Below are 20443 nucleotides of genomic sequence, written 5' to 3'. Positions count from 1 at the left end.
ATTAACCATTTTAGGTCAGCTGTAGCCACTTTTCTCACATCTGGCAAGAAACGTTTAGTCAATGTGAACTTTGAACCAATATTTTTACAACCATTTCCAAAAATGTTGGGATGCTGTGCAAAATGTAAACAAAATGCAGTGATGTGCAAATCATGTAAACTCTTTCATTCAACATAGTTCCTTTCAACATAGTTCCAAGACAAATATTCAAACTGCTTTTTTTGAAAAATATAGACCCATTTTAGTGTTTATAAGCCAACTTGGCACCCAGACTCTTAATACAGAGCAACACTGTTGTAATGCATGAATGTGGTTTGGCATCTTACCCAAATAAGCAAGCCCTTCCCTGAAAAAGACGTCATCTGGATGGCAGCATATGTTGCCAAAACATGTACATATAATTCAGTGTTAATGATGCCTTTACAGATGTGCATGTCATGTGCACTAATGCCCCATCTAATACCATAATGAATACTGCCTTTTGAAGTCTGAGCTGATAAGCGGAGTGGTCTTTAGCCTGGAGGAGTGTCCATTATTTCCACAAAGAATTTCAATTGTTGATTCATCAGACCACAGGACACTTTTCCACTTCCCCTCAGTACATTTTAAATGAGCTCAGGCCCAGAGAAGGTGGCAACGTTTCTGGATTCTGTTTATATCTGGTTTCATTTTTGTGTTTGAGTTTTAACTTGCATTGTTGCAGTGATGTTTTCACAGACAATGGGTTTCAGAAGTGTCCCTGAGCCCATGCATTGATATCCACTACAGAATCATGGCTGTTTCTTTAGTGATCTTATGTACCATAGACAATGCAAAGCAAAAGTTCTTTGCTATTTTACGTTGAGAAACGATATTGTTGAATTATTGCACAATTTACTCATGCAGTATAGAGTGGTAAACCCCTCCTCATCTTTACTTCTGAAAGACTCCGCCTCTCTGAGATGCTCATTTTATACCTAGTCATGTTACTGACTTGTTACCAATTAACCACCAGATGGGTTTTTTTTTGTCCCTGTCCCAACTTTTGAAACATTTCATCAAATTCAAATTTTCTATTCAAAACTAAACTTGATTTGTAATCACTTTTAATCATGTACATGCAAAGGAGTGTTGAATTCTGTCAGGGAGGCAGCATTCAGTATAGCCGCAAATTTCTGTACACATGTTCTACAAATCAGTGTAAAATACTGGGAGACTCCACAGAATGTAGTAAAGCTTTTTATTCTGCTCACTAATCTCCAGTGTGAAACCAAAACTAACCGGACTAAACCTATACAATGCAACAAACACACAAACCTTAGTCTGGACTTTTAGGTGTGAAAACACTTCGTCGACAGGAGACCAAAAAGCAGAGCCAGCAAACAAAACAGCTATTGTTTACAAAATAACCAGATGTGAGAGGACTGGAACCTTAAAATGCTGGGGACAAAATGCTGGGGACACCCCAAGTCCATTTCACGCTGGACTTCTCCTTTAAGCTTGAAGTAAGCAGTTGAGCTGAAACTAAATGTTTAGTGGAGCATGTCACGTGCCATAAATCTGTTCAGTCCATATTCAGACATCACGCCACTCGTGATCTGAAAGTTCCTGAATCAAGGTAAGCACTCTAGGGTTCACAGGAAGATGGTCGTCTTCTCCACCTTAGCGCCCTTCTCTGGGTTGGAGAGAAAAACACCTTGAGAAATAGAAGAAACACACATGACCAAATTAAAAACAGATTTCCTAGCAATAAAAACTTCCATTAACCTTTATTACTTTATTCAAACTGTTTTAAGCGCTAATATTAAACTGCTCTAACCCACAAGTCACTGCAGCTGCTAATTGTTTTGTTTCAATTAAAAAAATAAATTATTAGTTGGTCAAGGGACACCACACCTCCGCAAAAACTCCAGGGTTGACGCCAGCTCTGACGGGTAATGGATGTAGCTTCCAAAATCATCATGCACAGGGCAGAAATGAAGAAGGGGATGTTGTCAATGCCTCGATCTCAGCATGAACCTTCCTGCAGAACAGCAAGATCGCCCTAAACAAACAAAAACCACAAACAAAGACAGTTTTAACAAATCATACAGCACTTTAAAATTTTAAGGTCTGTTACCATACTTACAAAAATGAATGTGTGTGCAAGTTTAGGGGAGAGAATGCAAACATATTAAAATACGTTAAAATACTTGCATTTAACCCGAATATAAAAAAGAAAAAAAAAACAACTTACCACACACAACGATGGTTGGAGTCAGCTGAACTTGGTCCATTTGTACTCCCCCTGCCAGGCACATCTTCCTTCTCACTGAAGTAAGACAGCAGAAGCAGCACCATCTCCTTGACATCTTCAGAGCAACCACTAAGCTCTCCTTTCATCACTTTGCGCTTTGTTACAGCCTGGAGGAACTTCTGTTTCTGTTCTCACAAACAGTATTCATGTAATTCAGGAGCCGTTTCCCCTTCAGATCCACATTTCGTGTGAAAGTTTCTTCGAGCCCAATTCCGGTGAGTTCCCTAAAGTGGATATCCATGCCAAGTTCGTCAAACCGAAACGGCCACTCTCCCGGAAGATATTTGATATTTCCCCCTGGTTGACTTGTTTACGCTGTGTGTATAAAGTAGCTCTCATTAGAAGTCTGACCTCCTGTGAATTTGCATTGGTTTGCTGAAACATCGTCTTTAGTTTTTCTTCTCTTGCTGGCTCTCTGGGGTCTCTCCAAGGGGCAGAAATTTTAGATCCCAGTTAATGCACCCATATGTGTCCTGGATTGCTGCTCTTGTTTCTGGAGGGACTTCGTCTGTAGACCGCTTTACATTCTCCACCCTATATTGCAACCTCTTGACAAGAGAGTGGTACCCTGGCCCAACCACTTCTCCCTCTATTATGTCCTGTAGAGATTTGGGATATTTTGCTACCATCTTTTTGTTGACTTCAGTAGAGGTCCTTTTACTTATGCAAGAACTCTTTCGCATCATCTCATGCACCACAATTTGGACCATTTCTCTTCTCATGCGCAGACTAGGCCTTTTTCCTCTCTCCAATAACTGAATCAGTTCTTCTGGGAACTTATCCCACGGTATCATAAAGCTATCCACCCAACCTATTTCAGGGCTTTGGCAGCTGCTGGAAGAGGTTGAGGATGAACCTCTGGGTGAAATTGATGGCAAGAATGCAGGCGATCCTGGTGAGGCACTAACAGAGGAACTACTTGTTTCAGGAGTCTGGCCTGCAAAATAAAACAACAAACCAACGATTTAGATTGATCTTAAATGCTGACCCTTTTGGTCAATCGTGACATTCTGTACTGCAACACTTTACTTACATCTCTCAGCTTCCAAGCTGCCAGGACTTTGCGGGCTTGAATTGGCCTCAACACTGACAGCAAATCAGCTTCCTCAATAAACTGAAAATCAGGGGTGGTATGTTTCCACCCCAATGGACTGAAAAGTCTCTTCTAGAATATCTTGTCGGTCATTTCTGAAACCATGGAAAAATAAACACTTTCAAAGAAATTTAGTCAAGTAGCACTTCAGATAAGAGGAACGTCTACTTTGAGCATACAATAACCAAGCAATTTATTAAGAAGACACATTTATTTATGTAATTATATTAATATCCAGCTGTGTGTCAGCAGTACAGATTTTCAAATCAATTCTGTGTATCGTGTGATTTTTAATCTGGTTTCTCCTCCACAGTGGACAACACACTATGTTTCAGTGGAATGACTGTGTCCATTAATGACATATGATGGCAATGGATAAAAATCCACCAAGTCGTTAACATTAAGACATTGCAGCCCTGAACTCTGTTTTGTCACAGAGTACAGATGGTATTCAGAAATAAAGTCAGCTTTATGTATTTCCATCACAAAATACACAGCTGTATCATTCAGAATTAAAATAATGAGAAGTTCTCCAAACTCCATGTGCTCATCATTTTCAGACACAAGGAAATGCCCTTTTTTATATGATGTACCCTTATACTGCACATCTGTGGAAACACTAGTATTGTGTTCTGAAAAGCCAAACTCTCTCACTGCATGTGTAATTGCATCACTGTACAGGTTGGGGTAGAAAGCACAACTGTCTTTGACTTGCAGAAGCTGACTACATCCTGGCCCAGCTAAAAGAAATGCCTGAAACATCTGATGTCTTTCAGGTAACGTTAGGCAGATGTTTTTGAAGTTTTTCAAATGCCTAGTGCACCTCCTTGAAGTAACTGTGTTTACTTCCGAAGCGCATTGTCAACAACCTGCTCAAGGGGCCAAATTTCAAAATCAGTGCCGGATAGTGACGCAAGAAATGGTGTTTTGGTTTTAGTGGACTCTCTGGAAAGAAAAACATTCTTGGATTAAAATGTCAAGATAGGCCACTTGTGTCAAATCTTCTGTGCACAAATCATATCAACCATATCTTTAAGCTGGAGAATTAACTTCCACACATCATCTTCTGGATTTTGTACTTTGTCACCAATTAATACAGGCAGCAATCTTAAGAAATTCCAGTTCTGGATAGCTTGCCCCGAAAGATTGGCGACCCCAGAGTTGACAGAGCATGGCTTTGTAAGGGCATCAGATCCTTTGTACTTGAACTGCTTGATGCGCTGGTTCAACATTGAATATGTAAACCATTTGTTTTTCTCAATGAAATGCTTCAAGTACAGTGCAACATCATAGGATAACACGCCTTCAAATAGGTCATAGCAAACTAAACAAGGTGGAAGACCAGGCTGGCAAACATGAAATGATGCCAGAGTATTGAAAACAGAGCTTACCTTTATGCCTTTTGATGTCTTGACTGTCTCCACCTTCAGTCTGTAGATCACCAACAGCAGAATCATAACTTTTAGGGGTGCGCTGTGGACCACACACATTTGGATCATCAGTCTGAAACTCACTTTGTGTGATTTTACAGTATCTGCAAAAGTACTGAGAATGAAGTTTTAAGTAAACCCGCCAATGTTGTGTGAACCCAGATTATCACCAGCAATACAACACAGAGCCCCTTTGACTGTTTTTATCACCTACAGTAATTCCATTTCCTTCCCAATCTTTTAAATCCTCCAACATCTCTGAGAAAACCTTGGCACTTCCAAATTGTTTCAAGTCATTCTCTCCACACAGTAAGACAAGGGACATGTAATTAGTGCAGAAGTACAAAATATCCGCTTGCAGTCAGCGCCAAAAAACATTGGGGTTCGTTTAACTACAGTGCAGCACATAACCCTTCAAAGTCCCAAGTGATTTGCCACAAAAACGGCAGGTAATCACTTTTAATCTGCCAGTTTTAATGTTTTAGCCTCCTCAACAGCATGAAAAAACATACCAAAGCGCATTTACCAAACATACCAAAGCACATCTGCCCACAAGGGGCAGTCGTGGGCTGGAGGTTAGGGAACCAGCCTCATGACCGGAAGGTCGCTGGTTCGATCCCCAGAGCCGACAGCACACGACTGAGGTGTCCTTGAGCAAGACACCTAATTCCCAACTGCTCCCTGGGTGCTGTGGATTGGGCTGCCCACCGCTCTGGGCAAGTGTGCTCACTGCCCCCTAGTGTGTGTGGTGTTTCATTTCACAGATGGATTAAATGCAGAGGTGGAATTTCCTCGTTGTGGGACTAATAAGGGTCTCTTAATTTAGCCTAGCAGGATACTCCCCAAACTAAATTAACCCCGGTCAGCCCGCTCTACCCCCTCCACCACCAACAAGCTGGTGTTTGTCTGCCTACAAACGACAGCTATTTAAAGAATTTAAAGTTTGAAGTAACTGAATCGTTAATACTCTCTCTGCGTCTTCACACTCAGCCTCTACCACAAAATGACTGCTCCCTCCATAATCACACAGCCAATAATCACACAGCCAATAAAACAGCAGAAACAAACTCTACTTCTCCGCAATTGGACCAGTCAGAGCTCATTTAGTTTTAAAATAAAAATCATACATTTATTTTTGCAGGAAAGACGGTTTTATTTAAAGTACCCTTATTAAAAAAATATATGAAATTACATTATTCAGTTATGAAAAATGAACCTTTTTATTTCATCATTGCCAGTTGTTTAGCAATTAATATGATGCAAAAATAAAGAACTTAAAAAGCAATGGGGCAATAATGTTGATTTTTCTTTCAATATCTAAAAAGATAAAATAACTTAATTGCCATTGCCATGATATTCATTTACCTAATATTAAATGTAATATTTATCTGTCTCAACATATTCCATGTTCATTTCAATCACATGCACTTGTGTGTGTAAAGTGCAGGTTTAAACTAATTACTCAAATGTTTTTAAATTATGCAATAAAACTAGTTCATATATCTTTTTGTACGAACTTACTAAACACGTTTCACCTGTTTTTGACACTTCACATGAACTTTTACTGTATTTGTACATATGCTTATCTAATGTAAAATGTAATACAATTTGTTCTGTACTAAAGAAATTCTACCAGGAAAAAGTGTCATTTTAACGGTATTGTATTGCTTTTTGTATTACAGGTTTTCTGTGTTTAATCACAGTAAACTGTAAAGTATACAAAGAAATCTGCTTCTTTCTACATGTTTTTACAGTAAAATTTACAGCTATGTTTGGTTTAGAATTTTACTACAATGAACTGTAAATTACACACAACTTTACTGTTTCAACTTAGTTTTATTGTCATGATTTTACTGCATTTAACTGTTAATTTCACCGACATTTTTTACAGTGCAGCTCAACGTTAACACAGACTCTTCTCTGTGGTGTCTCGTCTGAGCGGTGATGTCGGTTCTCAGAAATCAGAAGTTTTCTTTTACTTTCATTCTAGCAAAAAGACACATGTCATTTATGAACAGACAGACACAAACAAGATGCCTTTCAACACCTGCCTGTTGCAGCTTTTACAAGAAATTCTTTCAGAACAATGAAAAGCAAAGGACAAGATAAGGCGGCAAGAAGAAGCCACCCGTTTCTTATAAATGGTTTGGCCGAATTCTTTCACAGAGACGTCATTCTCTGCTGATCAAAACTTCAGCATTTGAGCAACTTCAGATGTTCAGCATAGATCTAAATTTACAGTTGAACTGATGAAATATGCTAATCCAATAAGCCTGTTTCCCATATAGAGATTAAACACGGCTCGGACTGAATTTCTTTCAGTGAATGAAGTCCAATCAGAAGGCTGCGCAGTCCAGAGGCAGTGTTACAGGAACGTATGTTTTGTCCTAAATTTAAGATCAAAATAGGTAAAAATAAATATATTTTTTTACATTTGTATTAAAGAAGTAAATCTTCATGTGGGAGTTATTTCTGATCTTACAGCAACAATTTAGGAAATCGTAAAGCACTTGAGGTCAATGATCTGGTTATGTCTGTTACTAAGCAACCGATATTACACACAGCTGAAACAATCAATCAAAGCAACGTAGAACATTGTTACTGAGCTCCTAATATTTATTTATTCATTTTTAATCACTAAAAAGAAATCGATATGAAGCGTGGGGAAAAACTTTTGGAAACTGTTTTAAGCAGTTAGGAATATTGTGACGGTACCTCCTGCTGTTTAACAGGGTGTTGCCACTTGCCTTTTCCCAAACACAGCACGTAAGCTGCGCTACTGTCAATCCTAATAAACAGCAACATATTCAACTCTTTCTCTTCACTATTCACTGCCATCGCTGTCACATTTCATTTAATTGTTCATTAACATCAGCCAGTATAGTGGGAACAGGAGCGTGTGTACAGTGTCTGTTTTAACTGCAGAGTTAGGAAACATTACATCTCAAAAATGAATCCACTGTTTTGCAATATTAATAAATATCACGTTCCAGCTTTAGTGAACTTCTTCTTATGCTGCCTGACAGTTACTTAATAAGCACAGCACTCTCTCTTCTCAGTAGAACGGCTAAAGGTTAAAACAGAAGTCACAACTGATCCAAAGATCAACCAGCTGTACTTACCTTTCTAATCCTGGCTCTGACTCTAATTCTGCTTCATCAATGATGACCATGTTAAATGACTTAATGCTCTTGTTTACTCTAAAGCGTGTAATTTGGATGTCCCACTAGAATCAAACACTTCAATTCTCTGCTGAATGTGAAAAATGAACACTTTTTTTTTCTGTGACCACTTGCATAAATGATAGGCTATTAGAAGCTAATATTAGCAGATGTAGCCATATCGTGGCTAAAGGTGGCCAATGCCAACCTGGAAGGAAGTATGGCCAGAGACAGTCAGCCATCAGTTCATGATTTAATGAAGCATGGATTATGAAAAATGCATCAGGGTGTTTAATCAATCAAGAGAGTCTGATGATGCTGTGTTTAATAATTCGTGTATCCTGTGGTGATGGGCCAGCTTACTCGGCCCATCACCTGAGCCAATGTGCACTGGGTCCCTTTAGCAGAGCTGCTCTGTGATCTACACTATAAACCAGGCCATTCGATGATGAGATGAGTTGGTCTGCTACACTCGTTTATCATGCTAACTAACTTTTTACTGTTGAATAAATGGGCGGCATGGTGGCGCTGTGGGTAGCGCTGTCGCTACCAGGGTCCTATTTGTGTGGAGGATGTTCTCCCCGTGTCTGTGTTGGTTTCCTCTAGGTGCTCCGGTTTCCTCACACCGTCCAAAGACATGCAGTCAGGCTTATTGGAGATACTAAATTGCCCCTTTGTTTCTGTGTTTGTGTGTGTGTGTGTGTGTGTCTGCCCTGTGATGGACTGGCGACCTGTCCAGGGTGTATCCTGCCTTCCCCCCAATAACAGCTGGGATAGGCTCCAGCTCCCCCCATGACCCAGAAAGATAAGCGGCTTGTGTGTGTTGAATACACACGTGTTGTATATTACCTGATACACTGCCTTCTCATTGTTAGACTCACGTGTAGCCTGTAGTGATGGCAACCTAAATGAATCTAAATGAATTTCTATGGCCTGTTTATATGAAATATTCTTCTTAATAATGTGCATTGAACATCATGCCTTCATGTGATGTCATGTTTTTGTTTACTTTTGGCAAAAGTGGTACTGATGTAACGTTTTACTCCTGTGGAAATGAATGGAAGGCTTGGTTATGCACAGAGACGACGTACGCTAACGTACGGTCACACCTGGCTGCCCCTTTCTGAAAGGTCTAGTTACGCCCCTCACTGTTGGCTTACTAACTGCAGAAACATGGCAATGCAAACTGGAAAACGCCAGAGTGACCACAGCTTTAAACATCAGAAGAGCCAAACATTCTGACTGATTTTTGACATTTTTATAAAATGTCTTTTTCCTGATCACGATTTCACGAGTTTTGAACAATTACATCGGTGAAGTTCCCAGACATGTTCATGTATCGGGACTTACTCAAAGAATGTTGCTCTACCTGTGATCGCAGGGTGTAGCAGCGTTTAGCTGCCATGCTGCAAAACGATTGGAACAAAGTGCCAGACGGTCTTAGATGTGCTTCAAATGTGCTGGTGATTTTTAAATGGACTTTTCCCTTTTAATAACTTAACTTTAATAACTTTTGCTTTTATACTTTGTTCTGCATTATCTTTATTTTTCTGAAGCTACTGCACTTTGTGACTTATCAGCACTTTGTTTTTTTCAATCGGAAGCACTTTTTCTGTTGCCTTAGTTAGTGAAACTCTGAAATTTGAGACCAATATTTCAAGAGAATTGACTTGAGCAGTAGGGGCAGCACGGTGGCGTGGTTCGTGGTGCTGTCGCCTCACAGTGAGGAGGGCCTGGGTTTGATTCCCTGGCCAGGTGACCGGGGTCCTCTCTGTGTGGTGTTTGCATGTTCACCCCGTGTCTGTGTGAGTTTCCTCTGGTTTCCTCCCAAAGACATGCAGTCAGGCCAATTGGACATGCTAAGCTGCCCCTGGGTGTGAGTGACTGTCTGTCTGCCCTGCGATGTCTGCCCACGACCATGAAGGAGAAGCGGCTTAGAAAATGAATGGATGGACTTGTTATGTTTTTATTTTATTTTATCTTCGCCTTTATTAGGAGTTTAATTGGGGAAGCATATCGGCCAAAAACATTTCAATATTGTGGGCTTTCTATTGTACTTAACATAAGCAGAATGGATGAACTACTAAATTAACTGATATTACACACCAGTTCACTGCTCAAGAGATCAACACACACTTTTGAAGTAATGCTTAAATAACTATTAACAATTTAAATAACCTATAAACTACAATCTTTGACACATTACACATGTCTGACAGTCAAGAAGGTGATAAAGCCAAAGGTTGTTGATGGTGTTGATGGTGTGTGTGTGTGTGTGTGTGTGTGTGTGTGTGTGTGTGAGGGACGAGGGCTGAGACAGTCAAAAATGAACTAAATCATTTGAACACAAGCTTTCAAAGTAGTGCAGACTAAAAACCACCATTAGAAGTTGCTCAGGAACTGAAACGTTTGCAGAGACATCTGACAAATATTTCAGAAAGCTATTCAACGTGTGTTGAAAGGTCCAGACGGTCTCAGCTGTCACTTCTCGTCAGCGCTGTGATGACGTGGACGTCACTGCAGGCTCAAAGAATGACCTGTAGAAATACTGCAACACCCCATAATAAGCAGAAACACCACATTCCCTCATTGTTTCTGACCTGCACGTTAGACCGGTGTTAGAAGATGGATGTGTTGAGCTTTTATCACCTGCTGCATGAGCACATAATTCATAATTAAGATCATGAAGGCATTTAGTTAACCCTTAAACTTATACAGTCATTAATTCATACTAGATAAAATGTCAAGTTCAGTGTAAAAATGTTTAAAATTCTAAATACCGGGCGGCACGGTGGCGTGGTGGGTAGCGCTGTCGCCTCACAGTGAGGAGGGCATGGGTTCGATTCCCCGGCCGGGCGGCCAGGGTCCTCTCTGTGTGGAGTTTGCATGTTCTCCCCGTGTCTGCGTGGGTTTCCTCTGGGTTCTCCGGTTTCCTCCCACAGTCCAAAGACATGCAGTCAGGCCAATTGGACGTGCTAAATTGCCCCTAGGAGTGTGTGAGTGACTGTCTGTGTCTGTCTGTCTGCCCTGCGATGGACTGGCGACCTGTCCAGGGTGTATCCTGCCTTTCGCCCGAAGACTGCTGGGATAGGCTCCAGCATCCCCCCCGCGACCCTGACGGAGAAGCGGCTTAGAACATGGATGGATGGATGGATGGATGGATGGATTCTAAATACCAAGACGTAAAACAGCAGAATGGGGTTTGATTCCCTGCTTGGACAAGAAAAAAAGTCCTTAGGCAAAAATTCAGACGCTACATCTGAATATCTTTCTAAATTTCCTCTTTTGTAAATGAACGATATTGGCAGCTTAATGTTGGACGAACAGGCAAAACAGTTGATTTAAACAAATTGACTTCAGTGAGGTTGACTAAATAAGCAGCGGTTGAGAATCATGATGCCTTTATCAGTTGAGAATCATGACTCCAGCGAGCGTCTGGTGACCGGGCATTTACTCATGGTGCCTGGCCGGGCCCAGCCCGAAGGAGTTACATGAGTCCCCCCTCCCATCGACCCACCACCAATGGGAGGGGCAGTAGTAGAGCTTTGTGGATCGGGCAGTGTCCGAAGGCGTGGGCCTTGGCGTTCTGATCCTCGGTTGCTGAAACTGGCTTTTGGAACTTGGAACGTTACCTCACTGGCGGGGAAGGAGCCTGAGTTGGTGCGCGAGGTTGAGAGATACCGGCTAGATATAGTCGGGCTCACCTCAACACACAGCTTGGGCTTTGGGTCCAATCTCCTTGAGAGGGGCTGGACTTTATTCTTTTCTGGAGTTGCCCATGGTGAGCAGCGGCGGGCAGGTGTGGGCTTTCTCATAGCCCCTCGACTCTGTGCCTGTATGTTGGGGTTTTCTCCGGTGGACGAGAGGGTAGCTTCCCTACGCCTTTGGGTTGGGGGACGGGTCCTGACTGCTGTCTGTGCTTATGCACCGAACAGCAGTTCAGAGTACCCAGCCTTCTTAGAGTCCTTGGGAAGGGTGATTTGAAAGTGCTCCTCCTGGAGACTCTATTGTCCTACTGGGGGACTTTAACGCTCACGTGGGCAATGACAGTGAGACCTGGAGGGGTGTGATTGGGAGGAATGGCCTCTCTGATCTGAACCCGAGGGGTGTTCAGTTTTTTGACTTCTGTGCAAACCACAGTTTGTCCATCATGAACACCATGTTTGAACACAAGGATGTCCATAAGTGCACATGGCACCAGGACACCCTAGGCCGTAGTTCAATGATTGACTTTGTAGTCGTGTCATCAGACTTGCGGCCATGTGTTTTGGACACTCGGGTAAAGAGGGGAGCTGAGCTGTCAACTGATCACCACCTGGTGGTGAATTGGATCAGGTGGTGGGGGAAGATGCCGGTCAGACCAAGCAAGCCCAAACATATAGTGAGGGTTTGCTGGGAACGTCTCGCCGAAGAACCTGTCAGATTGATCTTCAACTCACACCTCCGTCAGAACTTTGACCAGATATCGGGGGAGGTGGGGGACATTGACTCAGAATGGGCCATGTTTCGTTCCTCCATTGTTGAAGCAGCTGACTGTAGCTGTGGCCATAAGGTAGTTGGTGCCTTTCGGGGCGGTAATCCTCGAACCCGGTGGTGGACACCCCAGGTGAGAGATGCCGTCAAGCTGAAGAAGGAGTCCTACCAGGCATGGTTGGCCTGTGGGACACCAGAGGCAGCTGGCAGGTATCGATAGGCCAAGCGATCTGCGGCTTCAGTCATCGCCAAGGCAAAAACCCGTGTATGGGAGGAGTTCGGTGAGGCCTTGGAAAGTGACTTTAAGTCGGCTCTGAAAAGATTCTGGCAAACCGTCAGGCGACTCAGAAGGGGAAAGCAGTGTGCCACAAGCACTGTATATAGTGGAGATATATAGTGTGCTGCTGACTTCGACTGAAGACGTCATTGGGCGGTGGAAGGAATACTTTGAGGACCTTCTCAATCCCACCAACATGTTCTCCAGTGAAGAGGCAGAGTCTGGGGACATGGGAAAAGAATTGTCCATTACTGAGGCCGAAGTCGCGAAGGTAGTTAAGAAGCTCCTTGGTGGCAATGCTCCAGGGGTGGATGAGATCCGTCCTGAGTTCCTCAAGGCTCTGTATTTTGTGGGGCTGTCTTGGCTGACACGGCTTTTCAACATTGCGTGGACATCTGGGGCGGTGCCACTGGACTGGCAGACTGGGGTGGTGGTGACTCTTTTTAAAAAAGGGGAGCGGAGGGTGTGTTCCAACTACAGGGGAATCACACTCCTCAGCCTACCTGGTAAGGTCTATGCAGGGGTACTGGAGAAGAGAGTCCGGCTTATAGTCGAACCTCGGATCCAGGAGGAGCAGTGCGGGTTCCGCCCTGGTCGTGGAACACTGGACCAACTCTTCACCCTCTCCAGGATTCTGGAGGGTTCACGGGAGTTTGCCCAACCAGTCCACATGTGCTTTGTGGATCTGGAGAAGGCAATCGACTGTGTTCCCCGGGGTATTCTGTGGGAGGTGCTTCTGGAGTACGGGGTACATGCCTCTTTGCTATGAGCCATTCAGGCCCTGTACAAACAAAGCTGGAGTTTGGTCCGCATGGCCGGCAGTAAGTCAGACTTGTACACAGTGAGAGTTGGACTCCGTCAGGGCTGCCCTTTGTCACCGATTCGTAATTTTTATGGATAGAATTTCTAGGCGCAGTCAGGGGATGGAGGCTGTCCGGTTTGGTGACCTCAGGGTCACATCGCTGCTGTTTGCAGATGATGTGGTCCTATTGGGGACATCAGGCCACGAACTTCAGCTTTCGCTGGATCAGTTTGCAGCCGAGTGTGAAGCGGCCGGGATGAGAATCAGTACCTCTAAATCCGAGATCATGGTTCTCAGGCGGAAAAGGGTGGAGAGCCCTCTCTGGGTCGGGGATAGGCTCTTGCCTGAAGTGGAGGAGTTCAAGTATCTCGGGGTCTTGTTCACAAGTGATGGTACAAGGGAGCGGGAGATTGACAAGCGGATTGGTGCTGGGTCAGCAGTGATGCGGGCTCTTTACCGGTCTGTTGTGGTAAAGAAAGAGCTGAGCCATAAGGCAAGGCTCTCGATTTACCGGTCGATCTACGTTCCCACCCTCACCTATGATCATGAGCTTTGGGTAATGACCGAAAGAATAATATTGCGAATACAAGCGGCCGAAATGAGTTTCCTCCGCAGGGTGTCTAGACTCTCCCTTAAAGATAGGGTGAGAAGTTCGGTCATCCTTGAGGAACTCGGAGTAGAGCCACTGCTTCTTCACGTCGAGAGGAGTCAGCTGAGGTGGTTCGGGCATCTGGTTAGGATGCCTCCTGGCAAGTCCACCTGGAAGGAGACCCCGGGGAAGACCCAGGACACGCTGGCATGACTATATCGCCCAGCTGGCCTGGGAGCGCCTCGGAATCCCCCTTGGAGAGCTAGTGGAAGTGGCTGGGGAAAGGGAGGTCTGGGCCTCATTGCTTAGGATGGATGGATGTTATATATTTAAAGTATTCAACCAAGTTTTTTAGATGCCGTCCTCCAGTCTGAGCGAGATAACCAAAGAGATTTCGGCTGCTGTCCGGCACTGATGGAGTCACCAGTCAAGGTGAATTAGTCGACCTGCTGACTCACATCATGAGCTCATAACTGGGTTGGTCTGTCCAACATGAGCCGCTCTGAAAGCAGAAAGACACACGAGGCTGATTTACCCTGAAGATCTCAGAGACTTCACCGATCACGCTGCTTTCATTTGATCATTAATCTCTGATATTTGGTGCAGAGCTCGTGTGGAATGTGAATTCTCCAGTGTGTTTGAGTGACATGTTCATTCCCACGTTACAGACTGAACTGCAGTGAGAACTCGGCCAGCTGGAATGTTTCCAACACACATGTAAAAAAGAAGAACTTCTACGTATGAATGAACAACCCTGAAAGGAAGTGAAAGCAAAAGACGAGGCATAAAATCCTGCGCAGTCTGTGAAAACCTGCACATACACTCCAGTCCCGTGGCCACAGGTGAGCTGATACAGGTAAGAGTCTCTGTTCAGGTTTTAAGGATTTTGTGTCTCTCAAGGGGTAAAATAGTCTGTATTACCAGAAACACCTTGAAAGAAACGGAACGATGGCTAGTTGTACTGCGGTGTGACGGATTTTGAGGTACTTTTGAGAAAGAAATAGAACATTTATATGAAACAGCCACAAGCACTGAAGAACGAACAGCAGGTGTACCATAAATCTCAGCGTTATTTTTAAACTTGAAACAGTTTTTTTATTGTACAGACTGAATGTTTTGTCCCTCATCTTATCAAACTGCCTGAGAAATGCTGTCATGTTGGTGCGTGAATGCTGCACGATCAGTGTTGCCCACATCGTTTCAGATTTGTAGATTAAAATATTTTATTATAATCATCTTTACAGAACGAAAGAAAAATGAGCTTCTGCATGTGTCAGGTGTCACGTTGTCACAATTGCGGTGGCAAACAACAAGGAATGATGGTCCCATATAACACTCAAATGCAAAGGTTGCAGCCAGGACTACTGTACGACATGATGTCAGAAATGTTCAGCGACCCTGAGGAGGAGGTGATTTCTTTAACCTAAACTCACCTGGAGGACTAACTTTATTTTCCCTCTCGACTCATCAAGAAAAATCTCTCTCTCTCTCTCCCTCTCGCTCTCTCTCTCTCTCCCTCTATCTCTCGCTCTCTCTCCCTCTATCTCTCCCTCTCGCTCTCTCTCTCGCTCTGTCTCCCTCTCTCTCTTTCTCTCTCTCTCTTTCTCTCTCCCTTTCTCTCTCTCGCTCTCTTTCTCTCTCTCTTTCTCTCTCTCTCTCTCACTTTCTCCCCCCTCTCTCTCTCTCCAACCCCCGCTCTCTCTATCTCGTTCGCTTTCATTCTCTCTCTCTTTCTCTCTCTCTCACTCTCTCTCTCGCTCTCTCTCTTGCTCTCTTTCTCTCTCCCCCTCTCTCTCTCCAACCCCCCCTCTCTCTCGCTTTCATTCTCTCTCGCTCTCTCTCTCTCTCCCTCTATCTCTCTCTCCCTCTCTCGTTCTCTCTCTCTCCCTCTCTCTCTCCCTCTCCCTTTCGCTCTCTCTCGCTCTCTCTCTCTTTCTCACGCTCGCTGTCTCTCTCTCTGTCTCTTGCTCTCTTTCTCTCTCCCCCCTTCTCTCTCTCCAATCCCCCTCTCTCTCTCTCGCTCGCTTTCATTCTCTCTCTTTCTCTCTCTCTCTTTCTCTCTCTCTCTCACTCTCTCTCTCTCTCTCTCTCTCCAACCCCCCCTCTCTCCTACTTTCATTCTCTCTCTCTCTCTCTCTCTCTCTCTTTCTCTCTCTCTCTCTCTCTCTCTCTCTCTCTCTCTCTCTGTGCAGGCAGAATTTTCTATTACGCAAAGTGGGTGGATCATTGTGCTGACTTCTTCTGGACTCCGGCGAGTCCGGTAAGTAATTAAGTCAAAATTAAAACAAAAACATTAAAAACAAAAAATCCCTTTACAATTAAAATACTCAGCAAAGTGTGACTAGTGTTGTTCATTAAAGCTTTTTTTTCTAATCAGGGTCACCAATGAATTTCATTTAAAATCCTGATCTTCTGAAGAAGTTCCAGCTTCACCTGCTGTGATGTCAGATCTCTCAGTTGTTTTTGACTTTTAAAGACCCATTAAAGAGTGAAGGGATTGTGTCTGTGTTATTCCATGGTGTCTGTGGGAGCTCGTATCATTTACATTAAGCAGTAATTTACTGTCATGTTACTTAATAATGTATACATGTTTCTTTATTAATAGGTTTTATAGTAACTCTAATCAGAATCTTTCTGGTAATGAATCGGGCCCTTTTACTCATTACACTTAAATAAACAACATTCCTGAAAAACATCACCAGTGTTTCTGTTTATTTGTGTCTTTGAGCAAATGGTGAATAATAATTGTAATGCACAACTATTATGGAGTTTTCCTCCATCATTAAGAAGCAGTGAGATCATGATTAGTCTGCTAATTAAAGGGGTGTGGTCTTATGAGGTGCTGCCACATTTAAGAGAGATGATGATTAGCTGAATTGAAGTGTCAATCTGGGGAAGTGTCTGAATTTTCTGAAATGGCTGAGGAAGCTCTAAGACCTCCTGTCGCCTTGCAACCTCAGTCAGGGAGTCTCTGAACAGCTGGCCAAGCCCACCTTCAGGAGCCCCCTCGAGGTCATCAGTGCTCAGTCTTGGGTTCTGTTTGTAAAGTGCAGACTGCTTCTGCACTACAGACAGTAGTGAAAGAATGAGCTCAGTGAATTCCAGCGTGGTACCGTGATCAGACGCCACCTGTGCAACAAGTCCAGTCGTGAAATTTCCTCACTACTAAATATTCCACAGTCCACTGTCAGTGGGATTATAAAAAAGTGGAAGCAATTGGGAGCAACAGCAACTCAGCCATGAAGAGGTCGGCCATGTAAAATGACAGAGTGGGGTCAGCGGATGCTGAGGGTCATAGTGCATAGAGGTCACCAACTTTCTGCAGAGTCAATCACTACAGACCTCCAAACTCCATGTGGCCTTCAGATCAGATCAATTCTGCTTCATCAATGATGACCATGTTAAATGACTTAATGGTCTTGTTTACTCTAAAGCGTGTAATTTGGAAGTCCCACTAGAATCAAACACTTCAATTCTCTGCTGAATGTGAAAAATGAACACTTTTTTTTTCTGTGACCACTTGCATAAATGATAGGCTATTAGAAGCTAATATTAGCAGATGTAGCCATGGCGTGGCTAAAGGTGGCCAATGCCAACCTGGAAGGAAGTATGGACAGAGAAAGTCAGCCATCAGTTCATGATTTAATGAAGCATGGATTATGAAAAATGCATCAGGGTGTTTAATCAATCAAGAGAGTCTGATGATGCTGTGTTTAATAATTTGTGTATCCTGTGGTGATGGGCCAGCTTACTCGGCAAACGGCTGAGCCAATGTGCACTGGGTCCCTTTAGCAGAGCTGCTCTGTGATCTACACTATAAACCAGGCCATTCGATGATGAGATGAGTTGGTCTGCTACACTCGTTTATCATGCTAACTAACTTTTTACTGTTGAATAAATGGGTGGCATGGTGGAGCTGTGGGTAGCGCTATCGCTAGCAGGGTCCTATCTGTGTGGAGGATGTTCTCCCCGTGTCTGTGTTGGTTTCCTCTGGGTGCTCCGGTTTCCTCACACCGTCCAAAGACATGCAGTCAGGCTTATTGGAGATACTAAATTGCCCCTTTGTTTCTGTGTTTGTGTGTGTGTGTGTGTGTGTCTGCCCTGTGATGGACTGGCGACCTGTCCAGGGTGTATCCTGCCTTCCCTCCAATAACAGCTGGGATAGGCTCCAGCTCCCCCCATGACCCAGAAGGATAAGCGGCTTGTGTGTGTTGAATACACACGTGTTGTATATTACCTGATACACTGCCTTCTCATTGTTAGACTCACGTGTAGCCTGTAGTGATGGAAACCTAAATGAATCTAAATGAATTTCTATGGCCTGTTTATATGAAATATTCTTCTTAATGATGTGCATTGAACATCATGCCTTCATGTGATGTCATGTTTTTGTTTACTTTTGGCAAAAGTGGTACTGATGTAACGTTTTACTCCTGTGGAAATGAATGGAAGGCTTGGTTATGCACAGAGACGACGTACGCTAACGTACGGTCACACCTGGCTGCCCCTTTCTGAAAGGTCTAGTTACGCCCCTCACTGTTGGCTTACTAACTGCAGCAACATGGCAATGCAAACTGGAAAACGCCAGAGTGACCGCAGCTTTAAACATCAGAAGAGCCAAACATTCTGACTGATTTTTGACATTTTTATAAAATGTCTTTTTCCTGATCACGATTTCACGAGTTTTGAACAATTACATCGGTGAAGTTCCCAGACATGATCATGTATCGGGACTTACTCAAAGAATGTTGCTCTACCTGTGATCGCAGGGTGTAGCAGCGTTTAGCTGCCATGCTGCAAAACGATTGGTACAAAGTGCCAGACGGTCTTAGATGTGCTTCAAATGTGCTGGTGATTTTTAAATGGACTTTTCCCTTTTAATAACTTAACTTAACTTTAATAACTTTTGCTTATATACTTTGTTCTGCATTATCTTTATTTTTCTGAAGAGGCAGCACGGTGGCGTGGTTCGTGGTGCTGTCGCCTCACAGTGAGGAGGGCCTGGGTTTGATTCCCTGGCCGGGTGACCGGGGTCCTCTCTGTGTGGTGTTTGCATGTTCACCCCGTGTCTGTGTGGGTTTCCTCTGGTTTCCTCCCACAGTCCAAAGACATGCAGTCAGGCCAATTGGACATGCTAAGCTGCCCCTGGGTGTGAGTGACTGTCTGTCTGCCCTGCGATGGACTGGTGACCTGTCCCTGGTGTATCCTGCCTTATGACTGCTGGGATAGGCACCGGCACCACCACCAACCCCCGCTCCCCACGACCATGAAGGAGAAGCAGCTTAGAAAATGAATGGATGGACTTAATGCATTTCTTGTTATGTTTTTATTTTATTTTATCTTCACCTTTATTAGGAGTTTAATTGGGGAAGCAAATCGGCCAAAAATATTTCAATATTGTGGGCTTTCTATTGTACTTAACATAAGCAGAATGGATGAACTACTAAATTAACTGATATTACACACCAGTTCACTGCTCAAGAGATCAACACACACTTTTGAAGTAATGCTTAAATAACTATTAACAATTTAAATAACCTATAAACTACAATCTTTGACACTTTACACATGTCTGACAGTCAAGAAGGTGATAAAGCCAAAGGTTGTTGATGGTGTTGATGGTGTGTGTGTGTGTGTGTGTGTGTGTGTGTGTGTGTGTGTGTGTGTGTGCGTGTGTGTGTGTGAGGGACGAGGGCTGAGACAGTCAAAAATGAACTAAATCATTTGAAATTACACGCCGTCCTCAATAAATGAACACAAGCTTTCAAAGTAGTGCAGACTAAAAAACACCATTAGAAGTTGCTCAGGAACTGAAACGTTTGCAGAGACATCTGACAAATATTTCAGAAAGCTATTCAACGTGTGTTGAAAGGTCCAGACGGTCTCAGCCGTCGCTTCTCGTCAGCGCTGTGATGACGTGGACGTCACTGCAGGCTCAAAGAATGACCTGTAGAAATACCGCAACACCCCATAATAAGCAGAAACACCACATTCCCTCATTGTTTCTGACCTGCATGTTAGTCCGGTGTTAGAAGATGGACGTGTTGAGCTTTTATCTCCTGCTTGCATGAGCACATAATTCATAATTAAGATCATGAAGGCGTTTAGTTAACCCTTAAACTTATACAGTCATTAATTCATACTAGATAAAATGTCAGGTTCAGTGTAAAAATGTTTAAAATTCTAAATACCAAGACGTAAAACAGCAGAATAGGGTTTGATTCCCTGCTTGGACAAGAAAAATAGTCCTTAGGCAAAAATTCAGACGCTACATCTGAATATCTTTCTAAATTTCCTCTTTTGGAAATAAACGATATTGGCAGCTTAATGTTGGACGAACAGG

At 43.4% G+C, this 20443-nt stretch overlaps 1 long non-coding RNA gene across 1 annotated transcript; it reads left to right on the top strand.

Moving 5' to 3' along the window:
• The first annotated feature begins 14882 nt into the window (after positions 1-14882).
• LOC119264954 lies at positions 14883-16798 on the top strand. Its single transcript, XR_005131297.1, has 4 exons — positions 14883-14956; positions 15345-15509; positions 16293-16360; positions 16478-16798. It is a non-coding gene; the product is annotated as an uncharacterized LOC119264954 (long non-coding RNA).
• Positions 16799-20443: the final 3645 nt, after the last annotated feature.

The sequence above is a fragment of the Pygocentrus nattereri genome, chromosome 13 (assembly GCF_015220715.1).
Source record: "Pygocentrus nattereri isolate fPygNat1 chromosome 13, fPygNat1.pri, whole genome shotgun sequence".
Lineage (NCBI taxonomy): Eukaryota > Metazoa > Chordata > Actinopteri > Characiformes > Serrasalmidae > Pygocentrus > Pygocentrus nattereri.
Note: the sequence above shows the minus strand (reverse complement) of the source record. Positions and strands in the feature narration are given on the sequence as shown.